We start from the raw sequence: 8,276 nt of genomic DNA on the forward strand, positions 1-8,276 counted from the left end.
CAGGCATCTTGTGCTGTTGAATGAATAAATTTGTATAACTAAAAAAGTCAAACATGAAAAAAAAGTATTTGGTATAAAAATAGGTTTTAGAAATACCTTTACCAGGTGAATAAACATATATGGAAAGGGCACTATTTAAAACATAGAACTTTTTTTACTCCCCAAAGAAGAATGTAACTATATGAACAGAGGTCCTTTACCCATCACTGGCAAAATCTTCATTGTCCCTCCATTTTGAATTACCCACTCCAGCTTGATAGAATGCATTTTATCGGGTACAAAGAGTATCAATACTCCTTAGTTAATCCCAAAGTTGAATTCTATATTTGCTGCACTGAGTTAAGGCGCAAATATGACATTGAAGGGTAGGGTAGATAGGGTGAGATGGTAGGTTAGCTAAACTAAGCTACGGGTAGGATAACTAAGCTACGCTACAGTTAGCTAAGCTAAGCTAAGCTAAGTTTAAGTTAGCTAAGCTAAGAGTAGGTTAGCTAACGTAAGCTAAGGGTAGGATAGGTAAGCTAAGAGTAGGTTAGCTAATGTAAGCTAAGGGTAAGTTAGGTAAGTTAAGGGTAGGTTAGGTAAGCTAAGGGTAGGTTAGGTAAGCTAAGGGTAGGTTAGCTAAGCTAAGGGTAGGTTAGCTAAGCTAAGGGTAGGTTAGCTAAGCTAAGGGTAGGTTAGCTAAGCTAAACTAAGAGTAGGTTAGCTAAGGTAAGGTAAAGGTAGGTAAGGTAAGGGTAGGTTAGCTAAGGTAAGGTAAGGGTAGGTTAGCTAAGGTAAGCTAATGGTAGGTTAGCTGAGCTAAGCTAAGGATAGGTTAGCTAAGCTAAGGGTAGGCTAGCTAAGTTAAGCTAAGGGTAGTTTAGCTAAGCTAAGGGTAGTTTAGCTAAGCTAAGGGTAGTTTAGCTAAGCTAAGGGTAGTTTAGCTAAGTTAAGCTAAGGGTAGTCTAGCTAAGCTAAGGGTAGATAACATAAGGGTAGATTGATTAAGGTAAGGGTAGGTTAGCTAAGCTAAAGTAAGGATAAAAGAGCTAAGTCAAGGTAAGGTAGGTAAAGAAAAGTAAGATGGGTACGTACAGTAAGTAAACAAAGGTCAGGCAAGTAAAGCAAGGTAATCGGGTATGGTAGGTAAAGAAAGGTAAGATAGGTTAGCTAAGGTAGGGTAAGTTTGCTGAGGTAAGATAGGTTAGCAAAGCTAAGATAGGTTAGGTAAGGTGAGGTAATGTAGATTAAATAAAGTAAGATTGGTTACGTTAGGTAAGGTATGATAGGTTACTTTAGGTTAGGTAAGGTTAGATAAGATAAGGTAAGGTTACGTTAGGTAAGGTAAAGTAAGGTAAGGTAAGATAGGTTACTTTAGGTAAAGTATGATAAGGTTACGTCAAGTAAGGTAAGATAGGTTACGTTAGGTAAAGTAAGATGGGTTACGTTAAGTAGGCAAGGTTGGGTAAAGTAAGATAGGTTACATTAGGTAAGGTAAGATAGGTTACGTTAGGTAAGGTAAGATAGGTTACGTTAGGTAAGGTAAGATAGGTTACGTTAGGTAAGGTTAGGTAAGGTAAGGTATGGTTACGTTAGGTTAGGCAAGATTACGTTAGGTAAGGCAAGGTTACGTTAGGTATGGTAAGATAGGTTACATTAGGTATGATAGGTTATGTTAGGTAAGGTAAGGTTGAGTAAAGTAAGATAAGTTACATTAAGTAAGGTTAGGTAATGTTGGGTAAAGTAAGGTTACATTAGGTAAGGTTAAGTAAAGTAAGGTAAGATAGGTAAGGTTACGTTAAGTAAGGTAAGATAGGTTACGTTAGGTAAGGTAAGGTTGGGTAAGGTAAGAGAGGTTACATTAAGTAAGGTTAGGTACAGTAAGGTTACATTAGGTAAGGTTAGGTAAAGTAACGTTACGTTAGGTAAGGTAAGATAGGTAAGGTAAGATAGGTTACGTTAGGTAAGGTAAGGTTGGGTAAGGTAGGATAGGTTACATCAAGTAAGGTTAGGTACAGTAAGGTTACATTAGGTAAGGTTAGGTAAAGTAACGTTACGTTAGGTAAGGTAAGATAGGTAAGGTAAGATAGGTTACGTTAGGTAAGGTAAGGTTGGGTAAGGTAGGATAGGTTACATCAAGTAAGGTTAGGTAAAGTAAGGTTACATTAGGTAAGGTTAGGTAAAGTAAGCTTACGTTAGGTAAGGTAAAGATAGGTTACGTTAGGTAAGGTAAAGTTGGGTAAGGTAAGATAGGTTACATTAAGGTTTATGGGTAGGTAAGGTATAGAGTAGTTATAATAAGAGTAGGTAAGGTAAGAGTAGGTATGACAAAGGAAGGTAAATTGAAGTTAGGTACGGTAGTGAGTAACGTTATTTTAAGGTAACAGTGGGTAAGGTAAGAGTAGATATGACAAAGGCAGGTAAATTAAAGGCAGGTAAGGTAGTGAATAATGTTATTTCAAGGTAACAGTAGGTAAGGTAGGGTAATCAAAATAATTCATATTTTCTTCGAATAATTAGATTACTGGAAATCAATGTATCATGTATTCATGTATTAAACAATTAATGTATCACATATCAAGCTAATTGAATTTTCCGATAATTCCTGATAATGAAATTCAATTAATTCTGTTTCCCCATTACTCAGAAATGCTGTTTCCTTGTGTAGGGTTTCAATAATTCTTAGATACAGGAGTTGAAAAAAGCATAAATAGGATTAGTTTACTACTAAATATTAGGCCAAGCCAATATAAAACTAAATATTAAAAAATTCCATTTTGGAAACTAAATAATTTTTGTAAATTCTGTTTTCCTCATTGCGTATAGGCCTGGTTTATTGACATTTTTAGTATTTTTGAAAAATTCAAAGAATCTGCACTGCTAAGCCTACTCTAGCCCAAGCTAGCATCAAATTGTAGGTTTCGGAAAAAATATAGGCCTAGGCTATGAAATACACTTATCAGAATAGATTCACTTCAAGGAAGAAGACAACATTAACCGTAAATTTATTTGATTATCAATGAAGTAGGTTTCGGGAAAATATAGGCCTAGGTTATAAAATACGCCTCTATTAGATTCACATCTTGAAAAAAGACATTAATTATAAAATTATCTGATTTATCAATGAAGTTATAAGTCTCTGAAAAATAAAGGCCTATGCTGTAAATACACTTCTATCAGACTAGATTCACACAAAAAACAAGACAGCATTAACTGTAAATTTATTTGATTATCAATGAATTTATAACGCATTAAGGTTATCCTCACCTTCACAGTAATAGAAAAAGAAGAATTACACAGGATAATTCAATATATCGCCATCCCTCGTTATCAATGAAGAGTAATATGTGACGGAAGGGACACAGTTCTTCTTCTTCTTCTTCTTCTTGATACAACTCTTTTTATCATATTAAACATCCCAGTAATTTGAGAATTTATCTTTGAACCAAAAAAAAAAATATGATGAAACAGGAAACGTAAAGTTTGTACATCTCTTCTTGCCCAACGCATGTGGATGACTAAAGCAACCACATTGAGATAGTTTTGTAAAAAGTTGATACATAAATCTCTCTCTCTCTCTCTCTCTCTCTCTCTCTCTCTCTCTCTCGTCAACAGTTTGAGATGGATTTTGAATACGTTAATACGTAAATCTATTCCCCCCACTCTCTCTCTCTCTCTCTCTCTCTCTCTCTCTCTCTCTCTCGTCAACTGTTTGAGATGGATTTTGTAAAAAGTTGATACATAAATCTATTCGCTCTCTCCTCTCTCTCTCTCTCTCTCTCTCTCTCTCTCTCTCTCTCTCTCTCTCTCTCGTCAACTGTTTGAGATGGATTTTGTAAAAAGTTGATACATAAATCTATTCGCTCTCTCTCTCTCTCTCTCTCTCTCTCTCTCTCTCGTCAACAGTTTGAGATGGTTTTGTAAAAAGTTGATATATAAATCTATTCCTCTCTCTCTCTCTCTCTCTTCTCTCTCTCTCTCTCTCTCTCTCTCTCTCTCTCTCTCTCTCGTCAACAGTTTGAGATGGATTTTGAATACGTTAATACGTAAATCTATTCCCCCCACTCCTCTCTCTCTCTCTCTCTCTCTCTCTCTCTCTCTCGTCAACTGTTTGAGATGGATTTTGAAAACGTTGATACGTAAATCTATCTCTCCCCCCCTCTCTCTCTCTCTCTCTCTCTCTCTCTCTCTCTCTCTCTCTTTATACACCTCCACTTGATGTATTTATCCACTTTTTCATCCTTTTCAATACATCGTCTGAAAGAGACCTAATTACTCCAAACTGCTTCAAAAGTTTATTTTTAATATCTTTTCATCAAAATATGTTTTCCTTCTTTGGATGGCATTGCTGTATAAAAGAATTATTATTATTATTATTATTATTATTATTATTATTATTATTATTATTATTATTATTATTATTATTATCATTATTATTATTATTATCATTATTATTCATAGCAAAAATTAAAGTTATTTTCATAGCAAAAACTGAAGTTATATTCATAGTAAAACTAAAGAAATATTTAAAGCGAAAATTGAAGTTATATTCATAGCAAAAACCAATTATATTCATAGCAAAAACTAAAGTTACATTCATAGGAAAAACCAAAGTTAAATTCATAGTAAAAACCAATTATATTCATAGGAAAAACTAAAGTTATATTCATATGAAAAACTAAAGTTATATTCAAGAAACCGAGTTATATTCTAAACAAAAACTAAAGTTATATTCATGGCAAAAATTAAAGTTATTGATAGCAAAAACTAAAGTTATATTCCTATGAAAAACTAAAGTTATATTCACACGAAAAACTGAAGTTATATTCATAGCAAAAACTAAAGATATATTCGTACCAAAATCTAAAGTTATATTCATAGCAAAAAAGAGTTATAATCATAGCAAAAACTAGGTATATTTATAGTAAAAACTAAAGTTATATTCATAGCAAAAACTAAAGTTATATCCTCAGATAAAAATAGTTATAATCACAGCATAAACTAGGTATATTTATAGCAAAAACTAAAGTTATATTCATAGCAAAAACTAAAGTTGTATTCATGGCAAAAAATAGATATAATCATAGCAAAAGCTAGGTATATTTATAGCAAAAACTAAAGATATATTCATACCAAAAACTGATGTTACATTCATACCAAAAACTAAAGTTATATTCATACCAAAAACTAAAGTTATATCCATATGAAAAACTAAATTTATAGTCATACATTAAAGCTTACACCAAAGTCAACGTTATTTCTAAATTCATATAATCAAGATAGAAACAGAAAAAGAGATCAAGATTTTCAACCAAGACAAAAAAAAAAAAAAAAAAAAAAAAATCAGGTAGCAATTACTGGACTGCCTTTGTCATAACATAACATTTAATTACTTTCGAGTGAAGAAAAAATATTAAAATTTTCTAGAAGATATAAAAGAATTAAAACAAAGGTCAAGTGACTTCTCTCTCTCTCTCTCTCTCTCTCTCTCTCTCTCTCTCTCTCTCTCTCTGAGTGGGGATACCTTAACGTGGTGAAAGGTTCTGTGTATCAGCAAAGCTGTACTAGTCATGGCCACCCATACTAGGTTGGTTTGCTGTAAGCGACTTGGCCAAAGTCTCTCACCATCGCCAATCCGCAGTGGCCAGCGTGGAGATGAAAATGGCCAAAACCCAGACATGACCAAGGACATGTCTGAGGCTTTAGTCCTGCAGTGGACTACAGACAGCTGTGTTTGTTGTTGTTGTTGTTGTTGTTGACTAGAAAGAGCAGAAATAAATAGTAGAAAACTAAAGAAGAGATTAGAGTTCTCTTGCTTGAGGGTACACTTGGACACGCTGTTCTATCTTAATAATCTTCTTGTTTTTGTTTTTAAGGTTTTATTTTGATTGTTTATTACTTCTCTTGCAGTTTATTTATTTATTTCCTTTCCACACTGGGCTATTTTTCCCTGTTTAAGCCCTGGGGCTTATGGCATCTTACTTTTCCAACTAGGGTCATAGCTTAGCTTGTAATAATAATAATAACATCAATAATAATAATAATAATGATAATAATATATAAATGGAACACCAACTGAAGGGATAAGGGATGTTATGAAATAGATTGTAGCTCCAGAGGCAGCAGAGGTGTGTGGGAGGGCAAGACGGTGAGCAGCGAGAGGAAAAAGCAGCAAGAGGAAAAAGCAGCAACAGGAAACAGCAGCAACAGAAAAACGGCAACAGAAAAAGCAGCAACAGGAAAAAGCAGCAATAGGAAACAACAGCAACCGAGAAAACAACAATAGGAAAAAGCAGCAACAGGAAAAAGCAGCAACAAGAAAAAGTAGCAACAGGAGAAAGCAGCAAGAGGAAAATGCAGCAACAAGAAAAAACATCAACAAGAAAAAGCAGCAAAAGAAAAAAAAGTATCAGAAAAAGCAACACCAGGAAAAAGCAGCAACAAGAAAAAGCAGCAACAGAAAAAATAGCAACAGGAAAAAGCAGCAACAGAAAACACAGCAACAGGAAAATAGCAGCAACAGAAAACACAGCAACAGGAAAATAGCAGCAACAGGAAAATAGCAGCAACAGAAAAAGAAGCAGCAGGGAAAAACAGCAACAGAAAAGAGCAGCAACGGGAAAAAACAGAAACAGAAAAAAGCAGCCGCAGGAAAAAGCAGCAACAGGAAAAAGAAGTAACAGAAAAAGAACAACAATGAAAAGCAGTAACAGGTAAAAGCAGCAAAATGTAAAAGCAGCAACAAGAAAATGCAGTAACATTAAAAACAGCAACAGGAAAAGCAGCAACAGGAAAAAGCAGCACCAGAAAGAACAGCAATAGGATAAAGCAGCAATAAAAAAGCAGCAACAGGAAAATAGCAGCAACAGAAAAACAGCAGCAGAAAAAAACAGCAACAGGAAAAGCAGCAACAGAAAAAAGTAGCAACATCAAAAGCAGCAACAGAAAAAGCAGCAACAAGAAAAAGTAATAACAGGAAAAGGCAGCTACAGAAAAATGCAATAACAGGAAAAAGCAGCAATAGAAATAAGCAAAAACAGGAAAAAACAACAACAGAAAAAAAGAGTAACAGAAAAAGCAACCCCAGGAAAAGTAGCAACAGGAAAAACAGCAACAGAAAAAAAGGAGCAACAGGACAAAAAGCAGCAACAAGAAAACACAGCAACAGGAAAAGGCAGCAACAAGAAAAAACAGCAAAAGAAGCAAAAGAGTAACAGATAAAGCAACCCCAGGAAAAGTAGCAACAGAAAAAACAGCAACAGAAAAAAGCAGCAACAGAAAAAACCAGCAATAGAAATAGCAGCAACAGAAAAAATTAGCAACAGGACAAAGAGCAGCAACAAGAAAACACAGCAACAGGAAAAGGCAGCAACAAGAAAAAGCAGCAAAAGAAAAAAAGAGTAACAGAGAAAAAGCAACCCCAGGAAAAGTAGCAACAGAAAAACAGCTATATAAAAAAACAGCAACAGATAAAAGCAGCTACTGGAAAAGGAGCAACAGAAAAAAAGCAACAACAGGAAAAAGAAGCAATATGAAAGAAACAGTAACAATAAAAAGCATATATATATATATATATATATATATATATATATATATATAAACAAAGACAAAGTAAGCCTAAAAATATACAAAATCCATATCTAAAAATACCGGGAAACCGAATATCTGTTCTCAAAGCTTTTCAGAACATTTCAAAATATTTTTCCATAGAACAAGAGTACCTTTTTGTTCTGACTGGGATTTAGTGTTAAACTTCCACCCACAGGCTTTTGAAATTGAACTCTCCTCTTGCTGCTTTATATCGTATTGGACTGAAATGAAGGTATGCTACTTTTTAATCACCGTCAGGGATATTTTGGTCGAAGCAGCATTTTACTGTTTCTCAAAAGGGAAATTATGATTATTATTATTATTATTATTATCTAAAACCCTAGTTGGAAAAGCAGGATACTATAAGCCCAAGTCTTCAACAGGGAAAATAGCCTACCGAGGAAAGGATATAATAATAATAATAGTAATAATAATAATAATGATATTATTATTATTATTATTATTATTATTATTATTATTATCATCTAAAACCCTAGTTGGAAAAGCAGGATACTATAAGCCCAAGGACTTCAACAGGGAAAATAGCCTACCGAGGAACGGAAATAATAATAATAATAATAATAATAATAATAATAATAATAATAATAATAATCATTATTATTATTATTATTATTATTATTATTATTATTATTATCTAAAACCCTAGTTGGAAAAGCAGGATACTATAAGCCCAAGGGCTTCAA

General features: G+C 33.7%; 1 pseudogene; it reads left to right on the forward strand.

Annotated features, from left to right (window-relative positions):
* The first annotated feature begins 352 nt into the window (after positions 1 to 352).
* On the forward strand, positions 353 to 7,517 carry LOC137639464 (uncharacterized; annotated as a pseudogene).
* The last annotated feature ends 759 nt before the right edge of the window (positions 7,518 to 8,276 follow it).

Source organism: Palaemon carinicauda, chromosome 4 (genome assembly GCF_036898095.1).
Source record: "Palaemon carinicauda isolate YSFRI2023 chromosome 4, ASM3689809v2, whole genome shotgun sequence".
NCBI classification, from domain to species: domain Eukaryota; kingdom Metazoa; phylum Arthropoda; class Malacostraca; order Decapoda; family Palaemonidae; genus Palaemon; species Palaemon carinicauda.